The 26604-nt window shown below is 37.6% G+C and overlaps 1 protein-coding gene across 3 annotated transcripts in view; it reads right to left on the bottom strand.

Annotated features, from left to right (window-relative positions):
* Positions 1-26604, bottom strand: part of C1GALT1 (core 1 synthase, glycoprotein-N-acetylgalactosamine 3-beta-galactosyltransferase 1) — a 44397-nt gene that overhangs the window by 13632 nt on the left and 4161 nt on the right. The window lies entirely within an intron of this gene.

The following is a 26604-nucleotide window of genomic DNA, read 5'->3' as shown; positions in this document are numbered from 1 at the left end:
ACATGCCAGATGCAGTCCACACTTCATTCCACTTGAAAAAAGTTTTAATTTCACTCTTCATTCTCACTGTGACCACTGTGCAGACAAGAGAACAGGAACAGAAATTTGGGACTTCCCTGGTGGTCCGGTGGTTAAGAATCTGCCTGCTAATGCAGAGGACACAAGTTCCACGCCTGGTCTGGGAAGATCCCACATGCCTCAAGGCATCTAAGCCCAGGGGCCACAGCTGCTGAAGCCTGCACACCACAGCTACTGAGCGAGCCTATGTGCGGCAAGTACCGGAGCATGCACACCCCAGCGTTTGTGCTCTGCAACAAGAGAAGCCACCACCACGAGAAGTCCATGCACCACAACGAGAAAGGAGACCCCACTCAACACAACCAGAGAAAGCCCTCACGCAGCAAGAAAGACCCAGAACAGCCATAAAATGAATAAGTAACGTTAAAAAAGAAAACAGAAACATTTAAAAACCTAACTCGCACAGGCTGACACAATCGATAAAAGCTATGACTTGAACCCAAGTCCGTCTGCTTAAAAAGTCAGCGCTCTTCCCACTGCGTTTTTCAGACTCTTTACCCACTCCCCACTAACAGCACAGGACAATGGATGTGTGTAGTGAAGGCAGGGGTCTGGGAAATATGACCATCAAAATAAAAATTGTTTTGAAATATTTTATAAAATAAACAAACCAATGATCACCACTGGAACAACAAACAACTTCATGTGGTTATATTTCCAGAACAGCTAGGTTTTTAAAAACTAAACCTAAGTACAACCAGCAAAACTGAACAAAATGTAAAAAGATATAAATCTGCTGACAGTGCTAAGATATCAAGGCCGTGAGAATTGCAGGGGGCTGGGGGAGGCAAGATCTGGAAATAGAAAGAAGCCAAGAAAGGAGGGCTGGACATCTAGCGTGGCTTCATTCCTCAAGACAACCACTGACTCTGACAGAGAAAAGAAGAGCTAAGGCAAAGAAGGTAAGGAAAAAACTGAGCCCAACATCTGCCTAAGAGAAGAGGTTCTGGAAAACACCCAGGCTTTTATTTGGACCCTGAAAAGCCACAATCTAGGAACAAGGATGGAGCAGAAATTAGGCCAACTTTCACCAGGATTGAAGCCAAGTTGGAATCATCTTAACCACTGACGGATTAGGGTGATCTGGCCCTAGCCTAACTGCAAAACATAAAAGTCTTCTGGAGAAGTAAAAAATCATGGAGAACTTCAAATTATCACTATAATTTTTTATAGTGATAAATTTTTATAAATTTTTAAAACCTTGAATGAAGACAGAAAATAGTAGGAAATAGAAACAGACCCACAGGAGACTTAGGTAAGAGATTTTCCTACTAATAACTTTTAGTTAGTCAATAAGTTAAATGACAAGACAAAGATAGAAGGTATAGAAAAAACACAGATAAAGAGAAAAATGAGTAAGTCGAAAGCCAGGTCAGAAGAAATTACACAGACTAAAGTACAAAAAGAGACAAAGATGGTCAGTAAAGAACTGAGCAAAAGAAACATAAGAAACAGAGTAAAAAGGTCTAACATATGTGCTAACTGGGATCTTTGAAGAAAAAAAGATAACTGATTGATGAGAAAGAGCATGTGAAGAACAAATGACTGAACATTTCCCAAAACAGACAAAAGACTACCAACTCTCAGATTCAGGAGGCTCCATAAAACACACACACACACACACACACACACACACACACCCCTACAAAGAAAATGATACCAAGATAAACCACAGCAAAACTGCCAAAAATCAAAGACAAAGAAAGCATTCTATATCTAGCAAAAATAGCCTTCAAAAATAAACCTGAAAAAGATTAAAAAACAAAAATCAGCTTTATTCTTAAAAGAAATACTAAAAGGAGTACTTCAGGCAGAAAGAAAAGAATTTTAGATGAAAATTCAGAATTGTAAGAAGGAAGGGTAAACCATAAAAAGTTACTGTATGTATTGATGCGTATGCGACTGTTTGCAACCCTACGTGCTGTAGCCAACTAGGCTCCTCTCTCCATGGGATTCTCCAGGCAAGAATACTGGAGTGGCGTGTCATGCCTTTTTCCAGGGGATCTTCCCAACTCAGGAATCGAACCTAGGTTTCTTATGCATCTCCCGTTTCGGCAGGTAGGTTTTTTTTTTTTACCACTAGTGTCACCTGGGATTCCATATATATATTGCTAAGTAAATCCAAATGAACATTGGCTAGATAAAACATTAAAATGTTCCCACAAGACATTGTTACTATTATCATTACAATAAATGATAAAACTGGCACAAAAATTGTGAGGCTACAAGGAGTTTAAGTGTTCTAAAATCATTTTGTTGTGTAAAAATGCTAATATCAGACTGTAAAAGACTAGGAGAGTATAAAAGAAGGACTATTGTAATCATTAAAAAAAAGTAAAAATATGTAAGTAAAACTCTAACAGAAAAAAATAAAACAACACTTAATGATTAATACTTTAATCAAAGGTATTTTCAAGGCAAGAAAAAAGGAAGAAATGGATAAAAATAAATGAGACAGAAAGAAAACAAATAGTAATATAACTGACTTAAACACAAGTTTATTGGCAATGGCATTAACCGTAAAAAGACTAAGATTCGAATTCAAAGATAAAGATTACCTACCAGTCTAGAAGAAAAATAAACCCAAGTATACACTGCTTACAAGAGACATACATTAAATACATACAGAAAGTTAAGAGCAAAGGATGGGAAAAGATATGTTATTCAAACACCTATAAAAAGAAAGTATTTTATAATCAGATAAAACAAATGAGTAGTGGCTACATGATGTTGTCTTCAAGATATTAAATTCTGCATTTATGATTTACATATTTTTCTATATTAATATTTATTAGGAAAAGCTTTATATAAAAATATTTTCATATGACCTTTTGTTTTATCCAATTTAATACATATTTACTGTATGTATGTTTGATATGGAAATCTTTATTCCAATGGGCTTCCCTGATAGCTCAGATGGTAAAGAATCTGCCTGCAATGCAGGAGACCCTGGTTTGATTCCTGGGTCTATACTATGCTTATTCTCTATCTTGTATCTCAGGCCCTCTTTTGAATAGTAATTCCAATTTGCAAAGAATGACACTAAGGGGAGGTAGAGAAGACAGTTGCTCAATATCAGAGATGGAAATTACCAATATGAAACTAGCAGGCACTTGTTTACTTCTTTTGCTTTATCTTACCTGTAACTTTAAGTTCATGGGGAATAAAGTATAGATGAGTACAGATGTCCTGCTCAACTCCCCCATTTAATTTCCCAGAGGAAAGCAGAAATCAGTTTGTCCAGTCTTCCTGCTGTTTTCCCTGAGGGCCAGGGCCCTCAAATTCTCCTTCCTGCTGTCTTTATCTCCATTCAGATTTCAAGAGGTGTAATCTACTATTTCAGGAAAAATACCTTTCCTGCTTTAAGTGCTTCTTTTTGAAACTCTAAAATTTTCTAGATTATTTGAAGCCCTGTTCTTTAGACTTTGCTGTAGCCAGAATCTTGGTCTGAGATTACATATTAAAACGTCTGTTCAATTCTGTTTGCTATTATGTGGAGTGTGCATTAACACCTGACCTACAATTGAGGTTAGTGATTTGAAAGCACCATGAATTGAAAACAAGCTGAGAGAAGTAAGTGAAAGGTATCGTAACTCCAAATTTCTTATGGTAAATATAGAAAGACTGGCAGGGTAATACTGAAGTGGTGAACCAGGAGGAAAGCTACTGAGGTAACACTAGCAGACACTTAAGAAGCCAAGACATCGACTAGGAGTCACACTGCAAGCAAGTCCCCACGTTATCTGATTCTCCCACTGACACTCTGTCTTCTAACACAGTAGTTTTGACTTTTTCTTCTTTTTGTACTGGCTGTGACTTTCCTTGTCTTAACACCAAATATAATTACGTCACAGCCTCAGAAGGGAAAAAATCCAATTGAAATTTCCACGGCTGCAGAGTCTACCACTCCAGGTACAGGAAAGCAATAGTTACAATGGTATTCAATAATAGTAACACTCAGACAGGAAGCACTGTGACTGAGAAGAGGACGTAAGGACTGCAGGGCCAGAGAAAATTCTTATTTCTATCATCACAGCAACTATCTGAAGTGAAGGAAGTGCTGATCGAGCTCCAGTAAGCATGAATACTAACCTGTTACCCAACCATTTCCCAAGATTCTGTGCTTCAAAACAAGCCTACTTTGGAAGCATGGAGGTTGTATTATTTGTAGAAAGCTAGTGACATGTTATAGACAGGGTTTTCTTAGTTGAGGTGGCACTTTTTTAGAAAGACACCTGTTCTGGGGTGAATGGAAGGAAAGTTAACTTCTTGATTTTATGAAATTTGTTTTTAACTTTAAAATATTTTGTGATGCTGTTTGATGCCTGACATAGTCTTACCCTTTCCTGTCTAGAGAAGTTTCAGCCGGCACGGGTTGACTTATCCCTACTGCTTTTAGCCCATTTCCTTTCAAGGGCTCCTGTCTTATGACTAAATTTCTGTATACCTTCACTTTTCTTTCCTGTTCCTGGCATAAAAGAGCTATTTCATGTCAGTGGAATGTACCCCAAGCCTCACTCCAATTTTTGGCCAAAATCATCACCCTCGTCTCTTCAGATTCTTGACAAGAGTGCTGAAGTAGACCACACTGGAGGAAGACATAGCTTACTCAAACCACACTTTCTAGGGGCTTCAATATATACTAAACAGAACACAGTGCAGGGAAATTATCAATGCCAATCACTTTCCAAATCTGATGCATAATCAGAATCATTTGAGGAGACTTAAAAAATATAGATTTTAGATGCAAAAGTGCTGGAACAACTGAAATTCAGTTTCATTTTTTAAGGAACAGTTTTGTGCTCTTTACTGGTTTAAAAAAAAAAAAAATCAAGCAAACACAGAACTACCTGAGAAAGAAACTGCCCCAAATCCCATCACTTAGAAACAATTACCATTAACACTTGGTGAGTACCCTTACACACATGAATAACATCTTTATGAATAACAGAGATGAAAGGAACAGGTAATTATACCTAACATTTGAGCCCTGTACTGATAACAGCTTTATATAGATCACCTACAAATCATGAACTAGGGACTATTAATCCCATTTTACAGATGAACTCAGACACACAGAGATTAGTAAGCTTCCCTGGGTCATACTAGCAATCGGAAACAAGAGTTCAGACTCTTAACCACTGTACTATAATTTTACAGAATTGGGATTATATTAGTCATGTTACTTTAAAGATTTAACATGTTAAATTAGATTTGAATTTATAGAATAAAAGGAAAATTAAATGAATCTAAATTAACTTTGAACATCAGCTAAACATGTATGATGTGACCTCCCTCCTCTAAACAATCCCAGTAAAGAGAAAGATTATGAAAAACATAAAGCAATCTGAGGCCTTATTTTTAATACACAGTTCAAATTTAGATTGATTTCTTGCTTTGGCAATGTGTAAATCAGCATACACACACACACACACACACACTTCCAATGCAATCAGTTTTTGTGAACTACTTTTATTTTGTAAAATTTACATAGATTATATTCTATAAATTACACTGGAATTCCCATGACTGCTTGATCTTAAATATATTTTAAATTGGATTCTATGCTCATTAATAGTTCTTTTATCACAGCTGCTCTAAAGGTGAGTTCTTCATTAATATCACATTTTTGTTGGCTGGGTTTCAGCAAGTAGTTTTTACAATGGCACTCATTGGTGCTATATTCTAAACATCTGCAGGCTGGAGAATGTTTATTACTGCCTTTATACATGAAGTACAACTTGACCGAGTACAGTCTCTCTTCTTAAAACTCTGTAAAAATCACTCATGGTCTTCCCATTGGTGCTGAAACTGAGGGCAGACTGATCTTTTATCCTTGTAGATAAATGCTCCTCTTTTCCTATGCTTGCTTTTCAGTCACTCCATTGGTCACTAATGTCCTTCTCACCAAGACTTCAAAGCCCTTTATTACATGAGAAAATCCTTCCTCCAGTTCTTAAGGCTTTAAGAAAGTCGGTGAAATTCATAATAAAGTCCCTAAAATCCTAGACTTTCAGTGTTTGTTTGTTTTTTTAATTTTAGTACTTTATATCATATCTTGCTAGGGTTGTCAGTCTAGTATTTATAAATCTGTTCTGGATTATCATATTTACTTGTGTCATTTACATATTCAAAACATATTTCTCCCTTCAAACCACATTAAAATGATTTTCAAAAACTTTCCCCCCCAAACACTTTCCTTGTAAAGCTGGGATGAATCTTATATAGTGACACAATTATAAATACTTGTGAATACACTATATGTGAGGTGCTATATTTGAAACTTTCATGTTTTCTCTGATTCTCCCTCTGATTCTCACAGTAGGAGGAATCAGTCAACCTGAATTCAAGACATCATAAAGCTACTAAAAACAAGTAAGGAAGGACTGAAATCAATTTTACAGTACTGGTGGAGGGACAGACTTGTGGATCTATCAATGGAATAGAATAGAGAGAACCAGAAACAGACAACCTAAATATGCTCAACTTACATTTGACAAAGATACAAAAAGCAACTAAATAGAGAAAAGATAAACTTTTTGATAAATGGTGCTGGATATTTCTAGGCAAAAATTAAACCCTGACCCAAATCTCATATATCACATAAAAATGAAATCAAAATGGATTATGGACTTAAATGTAAAACATGCAGCTTTCCCTGGTAGCTCAGTTGGTAAAGAATCTGCCTGCAGTGCAGGAGAACCGAGTTCAATCCCTGGGTCGGGAAGATCCCCTAGAGAAGGAAATGGCAAGCCACTCCAGTACTCTTCCCCAGGAATTCCACGGACAGAAGAGACTGGCGGGCCACAGTACATGGGGTCGCAAGAGTCGGACACAACTGAGCAACTAAACCACCAATAAACCACAAATGTAAAACATGGACTTAAATGTAAAACATGCAACTATAAAATTTTTATAGTTTCATGAGAAAAATTTTTATAGTTGCAGAAGAAAAATCTTTGAGATTGAGAGCTAGGCAAAGAGTTCTTAGACTTGACTCCAAAGGCACAATTCATAAAAGGGAAAAATTGATAAACTTTTGCTCTGTAAAAGACCCTACTCAAAGAATGAAAAGATAAGCTACAAACTGGAAGAAAATACTTACAAATCACATAACTAACAAAGAACTAGCATTTAAAATATATTAAAAAAATCCTAAAACAGCAAATAAATAAATAAATAAATAAACAATCTAGTCAGAAAATAGGCAAAGGACATGAACAGACAGTTCACTGAAGAGGATGTACAGATGACAAGCACATGAGAAAATGTTCAACTTCATTTAGCAGGAGGAAAAATGCAAATTAAAACCACAATGAGATATCTCTACTTACCCACAAGGATGCCTAAAATAAAAAGCAGTGATACCATCAAACGTTGGTGATGTGGAAAAGCTAGATCACTATATACTGCTGATGAGAATGTAAAATGATGTCCAGTCACTATAGATCAAAGGTAACTATGCAGAGAAAAATATTCTGACCCATAAAACAAACCCAGCCTCTTCTTAAGGTGAACTATTAATCCTGACAGAATGGAAAGCAACAACAAATTTGAACGACATGCCTTCAATCTGGTAAGGCCCCTCTACTGCCTAGAGTCTTAAAAAAAAAAATTAAAAAGTCAGAGACAAAGTTCCTAGTTGCAGCTGTCCAAGGTCCCAGTCCCCCAATTTACCTCTCTCAGGTAACTAAATGACTAGAAACAGAAGCTGTCAGCCAGCAGCAGCACAGATCTCTAGCTCAAAATTTAAAGGAAAGATCCAAATGGTGCAATAAAACAATTATCTATACGTAAAAGGTAATAAAGGGCTTCCCAAGTGGCGCAGTAGTAAAGAATCTGCCTGCCAATGCAGGAGATACAGGAGATGCAGGTTCAATTCCTGCGTCAGGAAGATCCCCTGGAGTAGGAAATGGTAACCCACTCCACTATTCTTGCCTGGAGAAACGCAAGGACAGAGGAGCCTGGCGGGCTACAGTCCTCGGGGTCACAGAGAGTCAGATGCAACTGAGCACACACACACACAAGGTAAAGAGAGATTTTCATCTACATAATTTTTAAGCAAAGCTACCTGGAATTGATTCTATTTAAAAATGAAAAAGCAGAAATATAAGGAACTTACATAAAACCTTGTAGTGGGAAAAAATTTATAAACACAGGATGCAAAAGACAAGGGAAAAGCACAGACCTGAATGCTTACTCTACAAAAAAGAAAATCTTAAGCTAACTAGGACTATTTTGTAGTTTTTTAGAGACTGAAGGGATTGAAGCAATTATGGAGAAACTGAGAGCTATAAAAGATAGGAAAGGAAGAGCCAACAGAGAACTTATTTCTCAAAAGAGAATATAACAAATGAAACCGAAAACAAAGTCAAAGATATAAAGGAAAATGCACTGAAATGAAGGCCATGCATCAAAATATTTAAAGGTCTCACATACAACCAAGAAAAATGTAATATAAATAGATGGGGCAGTGTTGAGAGATTCTGAACTTCACTTACAGCAAAACAAAACAAAACAAAACTCTAAGTATCCAGGACAAACCAAGCATGTTAAATGGAAAAAAACAGGCATAAATACAAGGAAAAAATTATTAGGCAGCTTTCTCCTGTGTATCCTTGTATGTCAAAGAAATGGTGCAAAACTCCCAAATTTTTGAGGGGAAAAACATGCCCATAGACTTAAATATTCAGCAAATTGTCATTCAAAAATCCATGTAACAGGAAGACATTCTCAAATATGCAAAGGACTTAGTATCCACACATCCTTGGTACATTATCTACTTAAAGATATAATCCAGGGGGAGGAAGAAGATGGCAGAGGAGTAGGTGGATGTGGAATACATCTTTCTCCATGGATACATCAGGAATAAACCTTCAGACACAGAAGAGCATGCAGAACACCAGCTGAGAATGGACAGGAGTACCTGACCAGCAGAAAAGAATATATAGACCCGTGCAAAACTCAGTAGGACGAAGGAACCAGTGGGAAAACAGAAGTGTGAGTAGGACTGGACCTGCCCTCAGGGGTGGCGGAACTGAAGCAGGGGTCCGATCCCCACACAGGGGCAACTTGCTGAGTCAGAGGAGAAACATGTAAGGCTGAGAGTGAAACAGCTGATCTGTGGCAGCCTTAATGGAATGAGAATCAGACAGTCCTTGCTGCTGCCATACATACCCTGGAATCAGACAGTCCTTGCCACAGCCATACATACCCTAGATGCTGCAGTGGCTGGGAGCTGGAGTTTAGGGATTGTGGAGCAATCCCAGGAGGAGGGCTGCTGTTGATTGCGGAGAGTGGGATGTGAGGGAGGAGACTATGGTGGGAAATGCCTGTGAAGGAAAGCTGGGCAGCCATGGAAGCAAGGCGATCCTGCTGAGTCATGCACAGGGGGTGGAGCCATCACCATAGCCTCTATCCCCCCACACCAACACTGGCAGCTGAACAATAGAGAAACTGGCCCATCAAATGCCTGATACACTGATTTATACTGTAGGACCCCAGGCGGGGGCCCCTCTATGTGCCTGATGCACTGAACAACAGAAAAGGACCCCAGGCAAGGGAGCCCTCTAAGTGCCTGAATGGGTGGAGCTATGGAGAAAAACTGGCCAAAGAGGCCTTCTGATGGCCAGCTACAAGAGGCTTGAAAAAAGACTCTAATGGGGCCATAACTCCTGTGACAGAGGCAGTCATGTCCCTGCACACTTGGCGCCGCCAGGGCCCGCGCAAGCCAAGCAGCTGCGCCACCTTCACGCTCAACACTCACTGGGGCAGAGCTGCCACAGGCAAAAACGTCTGGTGCCTTTGCTCACAGGTTTGCTTCGGTAGCGTCTGCTTCGTTGTAACCCTGTGGACTGTGGCCTGCCAGGCTTCTCTGTCAGAGAGGGGTTCTCCAGGCAAGAATACTGGAGCGTATTGGCCAATACTGGTTGCCACACCCTTCTAGAGCACTATATATGTCCTGCTGCCCTAGCTGCCAACTTCCCTAAGTACCTGGTGCTGCCAGAACTCCTACAACCCCAGCAGCTGCGCCACCTCCACACCTGGCCCTCAGAGAGGCAAACCCAAGTCCTCCAGGGCAGCCTCAGGAGCAAACGCCAATGGACGACCCACGTGCAGAGGTGAAAATAAAACCACAATTGAAATCCAGGGGCAGTGTGGCTAAGGAAGAAGACCCAAAACCCTACCACCAGCTGTACAAGCTGCAGATTAAATCCACACGATCACTAGGCAGACTCTGTGTCTGTGGAATATATAAAAGGTCACTGAGAGCTCCCACAAAAGAAAAAGCACTAGTTCTGATAGCTGTGGACACTGGAGGCAAGAACACAGAGTAGGAGCAGATTAGAATCTGAGCTGCACCCACAGCAGGTCCAGAGCTCAGCACAGTGTTGGAGGGCATCCTAGGGAGGTGAGGTGGACTGGGACTCCCAGCTGGGGAAAGGACTCTGACAGCAGTGACTCAGGAAAAACATTTATTATTTTTATGTTTTGACTTGTTCTGTAGATTCTTTTGGATTTTTCCTTCTCCCTGCTGCCGCCCCCCTCCCCCCCGCCAGTTGTAGTTGTCAATTTAATTGGCACTACGAAATCTAACCAAGTTTTTTCCTTTTTTTCTCAGTCACATTTTTTATTGGTATTATAAACCTCTGCCTCTTTATCAGGCTTTTGCAGTTCTGGGGAATTTTTCCCCCCCTTTTTAATTTTTTTAAACGATTATTATTTTTCTACATTTATTCCTTTCTTTGCTTTTCCTACTGTTCTGTTCCCCTTGCAGTTAATTTTTTAATATAGGTAAATCGTCTTTATCTACTTCTATTTAATTTGCATATCTATTCTTTCTTTCTTTTCTTTCCTTTCCTGTCAACATATTTGTTAGTTTTGTTTTCATTGCTTTATTCCTCACTTGGCACCTTGCTTTAGTTTTGTTTTTCAGTTTGTGTTTTAGTTAGTTTTGTTCTTAACTGGTAAATATAATTTTTTTAACTTCGTTTGTTAACCGGGTCAATCTATTATACTTTATTTTTGTTGAACTGTTTTGACTTTGCTCATGGGCGTTTATGTATATGTGCATATTCCATTATTTTAGATATTATTTGCCTGATTTTGTAACTGCCATTTGTCTGGGGTTCATCTTTGGTTTCTTGTTTTTGGATATTTGTTTGCCCACAATGTGGGAGACCTGGGTTCGATCCTTGGGTTGGGAAGATCCCCTGGAGAAGGAAATGGCAACCCACTCCAGTACTCTTGCCTAGAAAATTCCATGGATGGAGCAGCCTGGTGGGCTACAGTCCATGGGGTCGCAAAGAGTCAGACACGACTGAGCGACTTCACTTCTTCACTTAATGCCATAACAAATCACTTGTGGAATCTTCGTTCCTGACCAGAGATCAAGCCCTGAGCCTCTGCAGTGGGAGCACTGACTCCAAGACCCTATACTACCAGAGAATTAACCCTAGGCGGGTATCAAATAGTGAGAACTCATACAAAGGAAACCACTATAATACAAGACCCAGCATCACCCAACCACCAGTAGCACCCCATGTAGGATGCCTCATCTAAACAACAAACAAAACAAAACTACAAACCCAATCATCGGCAGACAGGATTACCACCTCACTCAGCCTTTCCCATCAGAGGAAAAACAAAAACGCAGCACAAATCTCACCCTGTGAGAAACTTACACAAACCACTGGATCAATTTTAGAGGGGAGAAATCAAAAAGGAAGAAAGAATTCAACCTTGAAGCCTGGGAAAAGGAGACCTCAAACACATAAGTTTAAAAAAAAAAATGAAAAGGCAGAGAAATACTACATAAATGAAGGAACAAACTAGAAACACAGAAGTCCAAATAAATGAAGAGGAAATAGGCAAACTACCTGAAAAAGAATTCAGAATAATAACAGTAAAGATGATCAAAAACCTGGAAAGCAAAATGGATAAAATTCAGGAATCAATTTAAAAAGATCTAGAAGAATTACAGAATAAACATGCAGAGACAAACAACACAATTACTGAAATTAAAAATACTCTAGAAGGAATCAACAGCAGAATATCTGAAGCAGAAGAATCAATCAGTGAGCTGGAAGATAAAATGGTGGAAATAACTTTGAAGAGCAGAATAAAGTAAAAAGAATGAAAAGAACTGAGGACAGTTTCAGAGACCTCTGGGACAATATCAAATGCACCAGCTTTCGAATAATAGGGGTCCCAGAAGACGAGAAGAAGAAAGGGTATGAGAAAATTTTTGAAGAGATTACAGTTGAAAATTTCCCCAACATGGAAAAGGAAATAATCAATCAAGTCCAAGAGGCACAAAGAGTCCCATACAGGACAAACCCAAGCAGAAACACACCAAAACACACACTAATCAAACGAACAAAGGCTAAACACAAAGAAAGAATATTAAAAGCAGCAAGGGAGAAGCAACAGTAACATACAAGGGAAACCCCATATGCTTAACAGCTGATCTTTCAGCAGAAACTCTGCAGGTCAGAAGGGAATGGCAGGATATATTTAAAGTACTGAAAGGGAAAAACCTACAACCAAGATTACTGTACCCAGCAAGGATCTCATTCAAAATTGATGGAGAAATCAAAAGCTTTTCAGACAAGCAAAATTTAAGAGAATTCAGTACCACCAAACTAGCTTTACAAAGAATGTTAAATGGACTTGCATTTCTCTAATAAGCAATGTCGAGCATCTTTTCATGTGTTCGTTAGCCATCTGTATGTCTTCTTTAGAGAAATGTCTGTTTAGGTCTTTTCCCCACTTTTTGATTGCGTTGTTTGTGTTCCTGGTATTGAGTTGTATGAGCTGCTAGTATATTTTGGAAATTAATCCTTTGTCAGTTGTTCCATTTGCTATTGTTTTCTCCCATTCTGAGGGATGTCTTTTCACCTTGTATATAGTTTGCTTTGCTGTGCAAAAGCTTTTAAGTTTAATCAGGTCCCATTTGTTTACTTTTGTTTTTACATGTTACTCTAGGAGGTGGGTCATAGAGGATCTTGCTTTGATTTATGTCATCGAGTGTTCTGCCTCTGTTTTCCTCTAAGAGTGTTTCTGGTCTTGCATTTAGGTCTTTAATGCACTTTGAGTTTATCTTTGTGTATGGTGTTAGGAAGTGTTCTAATTTCCTTCTTTTACGTGTAGCTGTCCAGTTTTCCCAGCACCATTTATTGAAGAGGCTGTCTTTGCCCCAGTGTATATTCTCGCCTCCTTTGTCATGAAGATCTTTACTGTACAGTTCTTCTGTGTATTCTTGTACCTCTTCTTAACATCTGCCTCTGTCAGGTGCATACAGACCTAACATTTAATACATCCTTTACTGTGCCCATCTTTGAAATGTTCCCTTGGTATCTCTAATTGTCTTAAAGAGATCTCTAGTCTTTCCCATTCTATTGTTTTCCTCTGTTTCTTTGCACAGATCACTGAGGAAGCCCTTCTTATCTATCCTTGGTTTTCGCTGGAAATCTGCATTCAAATGGGTGTATCTTTTCTTTTCTCCTTTACCTTTAGCTTCTCTTCCTTTCTCAGCTATTTGTAAGGCCTCCTCAGACAACTATTTTGCCTTTTTGCATTTCTTCTTCTTGGGGATGGTTTTGGAAACTCTTCCTCTACAATGTCAGGAACCTCCATCCATAGTTCTTCAGGCACTCTGTCTATCAGATCTAATCCCTTGAATCTATTTGTCACTTCCACTGTATAATCATAAGGGATTTGATATAGGTCATACCTGAGTGGTCTAGTGGTTTTCTCTACTTTCTTCAATTTAAATCTGAATTTTACAGTAAGGAGGAATGGGCAAATTTAATTCAGATGACCATTATATCTACTACTGTTTGCAAGAATCCCTTAGAAGAAATGGAGTAGCCCTCATAGTCAACAAAAAAGTCCAAGATGCATTACTTGGGTGCAATCTCAAAAATGACAGAATGATCTCTGTTTGTTTCCAAGACAACCATTCAATATCACAGTAATCCAAGTCTGTGCGCCGACCAGTAATGCTGAAGAAGCTAAAGGTGAACGGTTCTATGAAGACTTACAAGACCTTCTAGAACTAACACCTCAAAAAGATGTCCTTTTCATTATAGGGGGCTGGAATGGAAAAGCAAGAAGTCTACAGATACCTGGAGTAACAGGCAAATTTGGCCTTGGAGTACAAAATGAAGCAGGGCAAAGGCTAACAGAGTTTTGCCAAGAGACTGCACTGGTCATAGCAAATACCGTCTTCCAACAACACAAGAGAAGACTCTACACATGGACATCACCAGATGGTCAATACTGAAATCAGACTGATTATATTCTTTGCAGCCAAAGACAGAGAAGCTGTATACTGTCAGGAAAAACAAAACCGGGAGCTGACTGTGGCTCAGTGCATGAATTCCTTATTGCAAAATGACATGTATAGAGATTTCAGTTGTCTTTTAAGTATCTACTCTAAAACATAAATAGCCAGTTAAGAGTCACCAGATATTTTAAAGAAAACCTGTAATATGAAAGAAAAAAATTAACATAGTCAAATTTAAAGTAACTTGAAAAGGACCATGTAATGACATGAAAACTTAATCATGCCATCATATTCTTGAAATAAGAACAAGACACCACCTTAAAATTTTTCTTCCTGACAATAAAAAGTGCAAGGGACTTTCCTGGCAGTCTAGTAGTTGAGACTTTGCCTTCCAATACAGAGGGTGCAGGTTCGATCCCTGGTCAGGAAGCTAAGATCTCACATGCCTCTCAGCCAAAAAACTGAAACATAAAACAGAAGCAATACTGTAACAAACACAATAAAGACTTCAACATGGTCTGTACCAAAAAAATAAAAAAATAAGAGAAGTACTTCAAAAAATTAAGATATAAGAAAATCAAAAACCTCAATACAACAGCTATAGGAAAAAGTTAAGAAAATAACCCTAAAAGTGAGCAAAACGGCCAGGTAATAGGAAAACAAGAAAACTGATAACTAATGATTATAGATGTAGAAAAGACAGAGGATGATACCAACAACCAAACATTTCAAGGAAATTTTCAGACTGAAAAGATTCAGTAATACCCAGCACAGTGAATAAGAAAAGACCCATAAAGATACATTATAATAAAATTTCACAACAATTGAGTCAACAAAACCATTCTGTAAACTTTCATAGAAAGGGGCAAAAGGTCACATATAAGAGATCAGGAATTCAATGGTTTTGAACTTTCAAACAGCAATGTTGAAAGCTGAACGTAATGGAGAAACTCCCTAAAAATTCAGAGAAAAAATGATTTTGAACCTACAATTTTATTCTCTGCCAAACCATCCAATAAGAATGAAGGATAAGTGAAGGTATTTTAAATACATGACAGGCTTGGTCAGGTCAAATATCCAGTGTATCACACTATCTATTTTAAAGCATTAGTAGGGAACTGATGCAGAAATGATGAAAGAGCATCAGTGAAGAGATGCAGGTCTGCAACCTGGGAAACATTCAGTTGGTCATCTGTGTATCTGAAATACAACATTAAAATTAAAGCCAAATCTATAATAAAATATGATCTAGCAAATAAAAATAGGTAACACTGAATGATGATTCAATGCAAAGAATACTGTTCTAAGTGATTTAAATTCATTGATTTAATCTTTCCCTAGCATGATATAGGTTAAAAGAGTTACATAAATTCCTGATACTTTTTTGATATTTTGCCAAGTGACCTGATCTGGTATCATTAAAAACTCAAGACAACTTAAAATTTTCTATAGCGTATTCCCTCTATGTCTTCAAACTGTAGCTTAGTAGCTGAACACTTAATATAATTGAAGGAAATCATTTTAATAAAATATAAAAAAGCATTTAAACAATGCCTGTACAAACCAAATCCCTTATGATTATACAGTGGAAGTGAGAAATAGATTTAAGGGACCAGTCTGATAGACAGAGTGCCTGATAACTATGGACGGAGGTTTGCGACATTGTACAGGAGACAGGGATCAAGACCATCCCCAAGAAAAAGAAATGCAAAAAAGCAAAATGGCTGTCTAGGGAGGCCTTAAAAATAGCTGTGAAAAGAAGAGAAGTGAAAAGCAAAGGAGAAAAGGAAAGATATAAGCATCTGAATGCAGAGTTCCAAAGAACAGCAAGAAGAGATAAGAAAGCCTTCCTCAGAGATCAATGCAAAGAAATAGAGGAAAACAATAGAATGGGAAAGACTAGAGATCTCTTCAAAAAAATTAGAGATACACAGGGAACATTTCATGCAAAGATGGGCTCAATAAAGGACAGAAATGGTATGGACCTAACAGAAGCAGAAGATATTAAGAAGAGGTGGCAAGAATACACAGAAGAACTGTACAAAAAAGATCTTCATGACCCAGATAGTCACGATGGTGTGATCACTCACCTAGAGCCAGATAGCCTGGAATGTGAAGTCAAGTGGAACTTAGAAAGCATCACTACGAACAAAGCCAGTGGAGGTGATGGAATTCCAGTTGAGCTATTTCAAATCCTAAAAGATGATGCTGTGAAAGTGCTGCACTCAATATGCCAGCAAATTTGGAAAACTCAGCAGTGGCCACAGGACTGGAAAAGGTCAGTTTTCATTCCAATCCCAAAGAAAGGCAATGCCAAAGAATGCTCAAACTACCACAAAATTGTACTCATCTCATATGCTAGTAAAGTAATGCTCAAAATTCTCCAAGCCAGGCTTCAGCAATATGTGAACCATGAACTTCCAGATGTTCAAGCTGGTTTTAGGAAAGGCAGAGGAACCAGAGATCAAATTGCCAACATCTGCTGGATCATGGAAAAACGAAGAGAGTTTCAGAAAAACATCTATTTCTGCTTTACTGACTATGCCAAAGCCTTTGACTGTGTGGATCACAATAAACTGTGGAAAATTTCGAAAGAGATGGGAATACCAGACCACCTGATCTTCCTCTTGAGAAACTTATATGCAGGTCAGGAAGCAACCGTTAGAACTGGACATGGAACAACAACAGACTGGTTCATCATGAGAAACGCTGGGCTGGAAGAAGCACAAGCTGGAATTAAGATTGCTGGGAGAAATATCAATAACCTCAGATATGCAGATGACACCACCCTTATGTCAGAAAGTGAAGAGGAACTAAAAAGCCTCTTGATGAAAGTGAAAAAGGAGAGTGAAAAAGATGGCTTAAAGCTCAACATTCAGAAAACAAAGATCATGGCATCTGGTCCCATCACTTCATGGGAAATAGATGGGGAAACAGTGGCTGACTTTAGTTTTTGGGCTCCAAATCACTGCAGATGGTCATTGTAGCCATGAAATTAAAAGACGCTTGCTCCCTGGAAGAAAGTTCTGACCAACCTAGATAACATATTAAAAAGCAGAGACATTACTTTGCCAACAAAGGTCCGTCTAGTCAAGGCTATGGTTTTTCCAGTGGTCATGTATGGATGTGAGAGTTGGACTGTGAAGAAAGCTGAGCGCTGAAGAATTGATGCTTTTGAAGTGTGGTGTTGGAGAAGACTCTTGAGAGTCCCTTGGACTGCAAGGAGATCCAACCAGTCCATCCTAAAGGAGATCAGTCCTGGGTGTTCATTGGAAGGACTGATGCTGAAGCTGAAACTCCAATACTTGGGCCACCTCATGCGAAGAGTTGACTCACTGGAAAAGACCCTGATGCTGGGAGGGATTGGGGGCAGGAGAAGAAGGGGACGACAGAGGATGAGATGGCTGGATGGCATCACCGACTCGACGGACATGAGTTTGAGTGAACTCTGAGAGTTGGTGATGGGCAGGGAGGCCTGGCGTGCTGCGATTCATGGGGTCGCAAATAGTTGAACACTACTGAGCACCTGAACTGAACTGAAACTTTTCAAATTACATAACACGGAAATACAGTTAGCATGCAAGTGAAAAAAGGCTGCAAAGTTTTATATATAATATTATTATAGTTTTGTGCTTTAAAAAAATCTATCCTAAAATAAAGCAAATATATATATATACCAAAATGTTAAAATTTTCTCATTTCTAATTTCAACTCTAATTTCTAATTTCAGTGGTGGAATTAGTGGTAACCAAGACTATTTTCTTTCCAAAATTTTTCCAAATTGAGTGAGATGAACATGAATACCGGAGTGATAGCCATTCCCTTCTCCAAGGGATCTTCCCAAACCATGGGGCAGATTCATCACCATCTGAGCCACCAGGCAAGCTCATACATTACTTGCGCAGTTCTCAAAAAATTTAGTCTCAAGATCCCTTTAAACTCTGCATCATGGAAGATCTCAAACAGCTTTTATGTGGGTTACATTTATTGATTAGATTTGTATTAAAAATTAAAATGAGAATATATATTAACTCATGAATAGTAGTGACAAATCCACTACCTGTTTTATAAGTTATATTTACAACTACCTGCTTACAACTTATTTTATGAGAAAAAAAATATATTTTCTAAAAAACTTATTGAGAAGAGTAGCATTGCTTAATATTTTGCAAATCTCAGCATGTGGTTTAATACAAGACACGTGGATCTGGAACTCCATATCTCCTTCTGCATTCAATTTGCTGCAATATCATATATTATGTAGCTACTTAAAAAACCAGACTGCAAACTTATATGAGAATGACTGAAGAAAAGCAAATAATATATTGATATTAGTATAAAGAGACTGACTTTATCAACCTCCTAAAACAATATAAAGGACTTCACTTTTCCTGGATCACACTTTGAGAATTAGTTACTGCATAATTTTGAAAGAAATTATTTCTCTCCAAAAATACTGAATGGTGGCTGGTAGCTTGCTACATCATGAAATAAATAGAGACTTAAGAGTTCTGATTTCTGGGTGAATAAAACTCAAAAAGGAAGATGCTGTATTCAACTTTCCTTCTTGACTCAAAGAGTAATGTTTACAGTAAGCCTTTTTTCTTAGTTCGATGCTCTTTTCATTGGGTTTAGATTTAATTCTCTTTGAGTTACTGGTAGTTATACTCAGGCTTGGAAATCCCAGTCTGAAGGTTAGTCAATAAGCAGAGCAGATGTGAAAAGAAATCTGTATGGCACTCTTTCCCCTTCTCTCTTTCTTCAATTTGATATAAAGCAGTATAATATAGCACTAACTTTGGGTATTACAGAAATCACTAAGGATGCAAAAAATATTTGTGAAACTCACAGAACAGCAAAAGGCATTCTCACATTTTGATCATTTAACCTAGAACTGGTGGAAACATTTTTTTAAACGTAGAATTACACTTTGAGATTTACACAACATGACCATGAGGTTTTATGAAATCTTTGGGAGGCACTACTGACTGAGTACCTTCAATTTGTCAAATACTATCCTAGGAACTAAGGATTCAGTCATTGGTGTATTTTCTCATGTTTACAGAATGTAAACTCCCAGAAGGCAAGAAATAGCTTCCTACCTCTCAGAGTTGCTGACTATGATGCTTTTCACAAGACAGTGGTACAAAAAATATCAGCTGATTTGAACTGAGAGGGCATGTCCTTATTCATGCCCCAAGTCCACAAACCTGATTATATTTCCACATCTATTTTATACTCTGTGGACACTTTTCTCCCTCCATTCCTTGACAATTTTCCCTTGGGCTCAGCTCTTTTATTGCTCTTTCCCAACAACTAATAAAGGTTTCACATAGCAGTCTTATTCTTTAAAAAATGCTTCCCAATGCCACAGGATCATGCCCATACTGCTTACTTGGTGGACAAGATCTAGCTCTAGTTTACCTAAAGCCTATATTCAGACATCCTCCAATCTGCCATGGTCTTTCATATGGATGACTTTGGGCTTTCTATTCTTTCTGCCTGGAATGCCTGCCTCAGTTATGTCTACCAGATAAATGCAGGATTATCTTTCATGGTTACCTTGGTTTCAGTACTTTTCATGACCAGTCTTACCTATTGCCCATGATCAAATTAACTGCTCTTCCATCAAATGTTTTCTTGTTCCTTCATTCACATCTCGTGCTATATACTTACACTGCATCATAGTATATATGTGCATCCATAGTATGTATGTGCATCTCTTTCCTCTAGACTATACATTCTTCAAGAACAACAGCTATGACTCTTTTACCCCTATCTCCTCGTATCTAACACATTGCCTGGCTTATAAAATGCAAACAAATGTCTGTTCTAAGTGTGTGTATGTGGGAGGCACAGTTGAAGTTGTTGTTGTTTAGTTGCTAAGTCATGTCCAATTCTTTGTGACTCCACGGACTATAGCCTGCCAGGCTCCTCTGCCATGGGATTTTTCTAGGCAAGAATACTAGAGTGAGTTGCCATTTCCTTCTCCAGAGTATCCTCCTGACCCAGGGATTGAACCCACATCTCTGGCATTGGCAGGCATATTATTTACCACTGAGTCACCAGGGAAGACTGTGTAGTTGAAATTATCTTTTCCAAATAGGTATCTTCATCTATACTACCTAATTTACTAAATACTAGGTTGGTGCAAATGTAATTACAGTTTCAGACTGAATTTTAAATCATTATAACTAGGCTCAAACACATTATTTATTAATCAAAATAGGAACCATTACAATCAACACATTTTTGCCAACAAGAAGTAAGTTTGTTCACTCCTATGGCATAAAAATCCATGTCTTGGAATTCGAGGAACTCTTGGAACACATTTTCTGCATCCTGCTGCTTGTGGAAGCATTTTTCCTGCAAAAAGTTGTCAAGATGCTTGAAGAAGTGGTAGCTGGTTGGCAAGACGTCAGGTGAATGTGGCGGTAGCCCAACTGGTTCAACTCCTGAAGTACTGGTTGTGCGACGAGCAGTTGGGTGTTGTGGAGAAGAATGCAGCACTTTTTGTTGACCCATGCCTGCTGCAGGCACTGCAAGTTTTGGTACTTCTCACTGATTTGCTGAGCATACTTCTCACATGTAATGGTTTCTCTAGGATTCAGAAATCTGTAGTGGATCAGACCAGCAGCAGACCACCAAACAGTGACCATGCCCTTTTCTTGGTGCAAGTCTGACTTTGGGAAATGCTTTGGAGCTTCTTCTCGGTTAGAATCACTAGTTGGTTGCTACTGGTTGTCATATAAAATTCATTTTTCACCACACATCACAATCTGATTGAGAAATGGTTTGCTGTTGCATAGAATAAGAGAAGACAACACTTCAAAACAACAATTTTTTTGATTTTTGGTTAGCTCATGAGACACCCACTTATTGAGCTTTTTCACCTTTCCAATTTGCTTCAAATGCAGAACCATAGAATAGCTGACATTGAGTTCTTCAGCAGCTTCTCGTGTAGTTGTAAGATCAGCTTCGATGATGCTCTCAGTTGGTCACTGTCAACTTCTGATGGCAAGTCACTATGCTCGTCATCTTCAAGGTTCTTGTCTCCTTTGCAAAACCTCTTGAACCACCACTGCACTACGTTTGTTAGCAGTTCCCAGCCCAAATGTGTTGATGCTGTGAGCAGTCTCTGCTGCTTTACGACCCATTTTGAACTCAAATAAGAAAATCGTTCAAATTTGCATTTTGTTTAACATTTCTATAGTCCAAAATAAATATAAAATAAACAGAAAGTAATAAGTCATCAGCAAAAAAACATAAAGTGAGAAACGCACATTAAAATGATGTGTAACATAACCACATTTATTCAGGATGTATTCCAATATCAAATGGCAAATTTTAACAATGCAAAAATTGCAATTACTTTTGCACCAATCTAATAAATCATATAGTCCCATCACTTGACACTTTTATACACTTATATAATCCAAAGTTTATGAACTAGACATATAGCATGAACTATATATTATTTTCTTTGATGTGTATTCAGCTTGTATAAATTATAATAGAAGTACATATTATCTGAGAGATAGACTAAAATATTTTCTATTAGTAATTTATTAAAACTACAGAAATAGAAAATATTAACAAATAGCCTTCACTTTTATTTTAAAAACTATTCCAATTTCAGATTCAGAAGATCAAAAGTGAAAATACCTTTTCTGTTACTTTTCAATGAGAACATTAATATTTTTTGCATCTTCAGCAGAAATTAAAGAAGACACAAACAGAAAGACATCCCCTGTTCATGGACTGGAAGATTTAATATTGTTAAGCTATCAATACTATTTAAAGTGATCTATAAGTTCAATGCAATTTGTATCAAAATCCAATGTTGCTTTTTTAAGAAACAGAATTACCCATCATAGAATTTATATGGGATGTCAAAGTACCTCACAGAGCCAAAACAATCTTGAAGAATAAAACTGGAAGACACATACTTTCTAATTTCAAAACGTACCAAAAAGCTACAGTGATCAAAACAGGGTGACACTGACACACAGCCCAGTGGAACAAAACAGAGAGCCCAGAAATAAACCCTCACATTCATGGTCAAAAGATTTTTGACAAGAGGACCAAGTCAATTCACTGGACAAAGGACAGTCTGTTAAACAAAAGGTACTGAGAAAACTGGATATCCACACACTGAAGAATGAAGTGGGACCCCTACTTTACACCATATACAAAAATTAACTCAAAATGGATCAAAGACCTAAACTAAGCCCTAAATGTATAAAACTCTTAGAAGGAAACATAAGACAAAAGCTTCACAACACTGGAGTTGGCAATTATTTTTTGGATATGACATCAAAAGTGCATGCAACAAAAGAAAAGGCAGTCAAACTTGGCTTTATAAAAACTTAAAACATTTGTGCATCAAAAGGTATTATCTATAGAGTAAGAAGGGAATCCAAAGAATGGGAGAATATATTTGCAAATGTATCTGGTAAGGGATTAATATCCAGAATATATACAGGACTCCTAAAACTTAACAATGACAACAAAAACACAATTCAAAAATGGGCAAAGGTCTGGAATAGATAACTTCTCCAAAGAAGATACACAAATGCCAATAGGCATGAACACGTTGAGCAGGAAATAAAATGCTCAACATCACTTATCATTAGGGAAATGCTAACCAAAACCACAATGAGATACGGCTTCACATCCACTAACGATAGCGACTATCAAAAGGAAAAGGAAAATAACAAGTGTTGGTGAGGATGTGGAGAAATGAAAATGTTTGTGTGCTACTAGTGGGAATGTGGAGAAGGAAATGGCAACCCACTCCAGTGTTCTTGCCTGGAGAATCCCAGGGACGGCAGAGCCTGATGGGCTGCCGTCGATGGGGTGCACAGAGTCGGACACGACTGCTACGATTTAGCAGCAGCAGCAATGGGAATGCAGAATAGTATATCAACTGCAGGAAAGAGCATGTGGAAAAAATTAAAATAGAATTACCACATGATCCAACAATTCCATTTCTGGGTATAGGCTCAAAAGAATTCAAAGCAGGGTCTCAAAAAGATATCTGTATACCCATTTTTATAGCAGCACTGTCATAATAGCTAATACGTGGAAGCAACCCAAATGATTGAATGGATATGCAAAATATGTTATATATACGTGACAGAATATTATTCAGCCTTTTAAAGTAAGGAAATTTTGACATATGCTACAACATGGATGAGCCTTCAGCATATTATGCTAAATGAAAGAAGCCAGTCACAAAAAGACAAATACTATGTAATAATCTCACTTATATGAGAAACTTAGCTAAAATCATAGACAGAAAGTAGAATGGTGATTTCCAGGGAACGGTAGGAGAGGAGAAAGCGGAGCTACTATTTAATGGGTATGAATTTTCAGTTTTATAAGATGAGAACTCTGGAAGATGGTGGTCATGGTTGGCACAAGTTAAATGTACTTAACATCACTGAATTGTACACTTAAAAATGGTTAAGACGGTAAATTATATATATATATAATACTGTCCCAACTAAAATATAAGATCTTTAGAAGTTAAATAATGTAACTGAAAAGTCTGGAAAAATAAACGTGTGAGTAAGGACTTCCCTAGTGATCCAGTGGTTAAGACTTTGCTTCCCAATGCAGAGAGTGTAGGTTCAATCCCTGGTTGGGGAGCTAAGATCCCATATGCCTGGTGGCCAAAACCCCAAAAACCATACAGCAGAAGCAATACTGCAACAATTTCAATAAAGACTTTACAAATGGTCCACATAAAAAAATCTGAGGCGTATACCTGGGAAAGGGGTGTGAGGGTGGACTAAATCTAGGCAGATCTACTTAAGACACAAGATTTTAAAAAATTAAATAATGTGGTAAAAATTATTTTATATGTTATTTGGAAAAATAATCATGTGAGTATAATATGTGGTAGAGTAATTAAAACAATTTGATATTCTGGCTGAACAGGCACATCAGTATACCTGTGGATTGGAAAAAATGTTTTTAATGCTTCTATTAATTCATACTAAAGACATACTGCTGTGAAACCTTTTTTCTCTACAGACTGTCAGAATTATTTGAAAGTGTATCAGTGAGACTGGAACACCCCACTCTTGCATGGATGATGAATCATTAATCAGAAGCAGCCTCAATTTCCAACCCAGAGCTTCAGATAAGGGTTTCCCAGACACAACATTCCACACATTCATCTTAACTTTGTAGTCTCCAAGGAAACGGGACTCTTAAGTCTGTTTCTCAGCCCAAGCCTGATGTTAATTAACCCGGTACACAGTCTTGCTGTGCTTTAAACTTATCAAATATTGCTTCATTTAAATTTTGTCTAAACTCTACCCCTCCCCAGAATCCTATAATAACACTATCCCTTCTGGCAGTTCCTCTGGTGTGTGATCTCCTTCTCAGCAGCAAGTTAATTAACCTCACTTTGTTAGCCTAAAGATATATATCCCTGGTGGTCCTTATCAGACTGAAATAGAGTTTGTTAAGAAAAAAAAAAAAAACAACAACAACAAAAAGCAAGTACATATGGAAATTTAATGCATAGTACACATAGCATTTCAAATCAAGAAAAAGATGGCTTATTCAAGAAAGGATATTGAAATAATAATCTTTTGGGGAAAAGATAAAAAAGCAACCATCTGGATCTCCACCTATTTCTTTCAAATTCTAAGATTTCAATACTTTAAAAAAATGAAATTCAAACAGAACAAGAAGAAAACATCTTTTTTACATTTTTATATCATGAACCGAGATTTTTTTCAAATCCCAAAAGGTAAAAATATAGTAAAAGTGTATGAGGTTATTCATTTAATTAACTGGCAGTGAAACTGCTAGTTCAAATGTACGTTTTGTATAAAATGTTTAAAAAAATCTGTACAGCAAAAAATAACAAAAACCATCATGAAAAAGATAATCGACTTAATGTAACAACAGTTAAAAAAAAGTAAAGGATTTGAATGAAAAAAAAATACAATGGTCAAGGATGTTCACATTTCACTCATATTACAGAAATGTAAACCTCAAATGAAGAGATACTATTCTTAACCTATCAGAATGGCAAAAAATGTTAAGCTTAGTAACAGCCAGTATTGACACAGACATGAGAGAAAACTGACGCTCCTCTGATGTTCCTCAGAATACACATACTTACTGTCTTTTTAGAAGAGCAGTTTGACAGTATCTGTAAACTTTTTCAAGTGTGCCTTGACACATCATTTCATGATCAGAAATTTTTCTTATGGATACAAACACAGAACTGTGCAAAGATATTCATGGCAGCCATAGCCACAGATGTTTGTTGATGAGGAGCTAGTTTAAAAAAAATATATGGTACATCTCTACCAGAGAATACGCTGTAGATGTTAAGAACAATGATTGATTTGCACTAATTAGGAAAATCTTGGCACATTTGGCAACTACAATTTTTTGTTAGTAAAGTATTGCTAATATACAGGAAACAAACAAACCCAAACTGAAAACATAGATTAAACATACATATACACACATGTACATATATACATACACACACATACATACAGAAAAGAGTTTATTTTCATTCCTATCTCTACCCCAGGTTCTCATCAAAGGTAACTATAGTTGACCCTTGAACAACATGGATTTGAACCGGCTGGGTTCACTTTTATGCAGATATTTGTGAATAAAAATACTTGAAAACTTCTTTAGAGATTAGTGACAATTTGAAAAATTTGCAAATGAACTGTGTAGGCTACAAATATTGAAAAACATTAATACAAAGTTATGTAATGAATACATAAAATATAAATACTAGTCTACCCTTAAGGTGAGTGATGCTTAATATAAAATTAATAATATATTAGCTTTCCTACTGTTTCATAACTTTGCTTTCAAAGAATTGCATTACCATATAGGTACAGTATGCACCCCCCCAATCTCTCCCCTGCTTATAATTTATGTTTCAGCAATTCTGAACTATTTACAGTTCAATAAACACTCAATGCAGTGAGCTCCTCTATTCCCACTGTCTTTTCCATCTATACAACACACCCTTCCTCTGCTATCCATGCCCCAACCTCTGTAAATCCCATTAAGCCAATGTTTCTTAACCCTGACATAACTGACATTCTGAGCTGGGTAACTCTCTGTTGTGGGGGGTGCCCTGTTCACTGTAAGATGTTCAACAGCATCCTAGGCCCATACTCACTAGACATCAGTAGCACTCCCCCTAGTTGTCATTCAAATGTCTTCACATAGTGCCAAAT

The sequence above is a fragment of the Bos taurus genome, chromosome 4 (assembly GCF_002263795.3).
Source record: "Bos taurus isolate L1 Dominette 01449 registration number 42190680 breed Hereford chromosome 4, ARS-UCD2.0, whole genome shotgun sequence".
NCBI lineage: Eukaryota > Metazoa > Chordata > Mammalia > Artiodactyla > Bovidae > Bos > Bos taurus.
The sequence above is the reverse complement of the archived record's forward strand: the minus strand, read 5'-3'. Positions and strand labels throughout refer to the sequence as shown.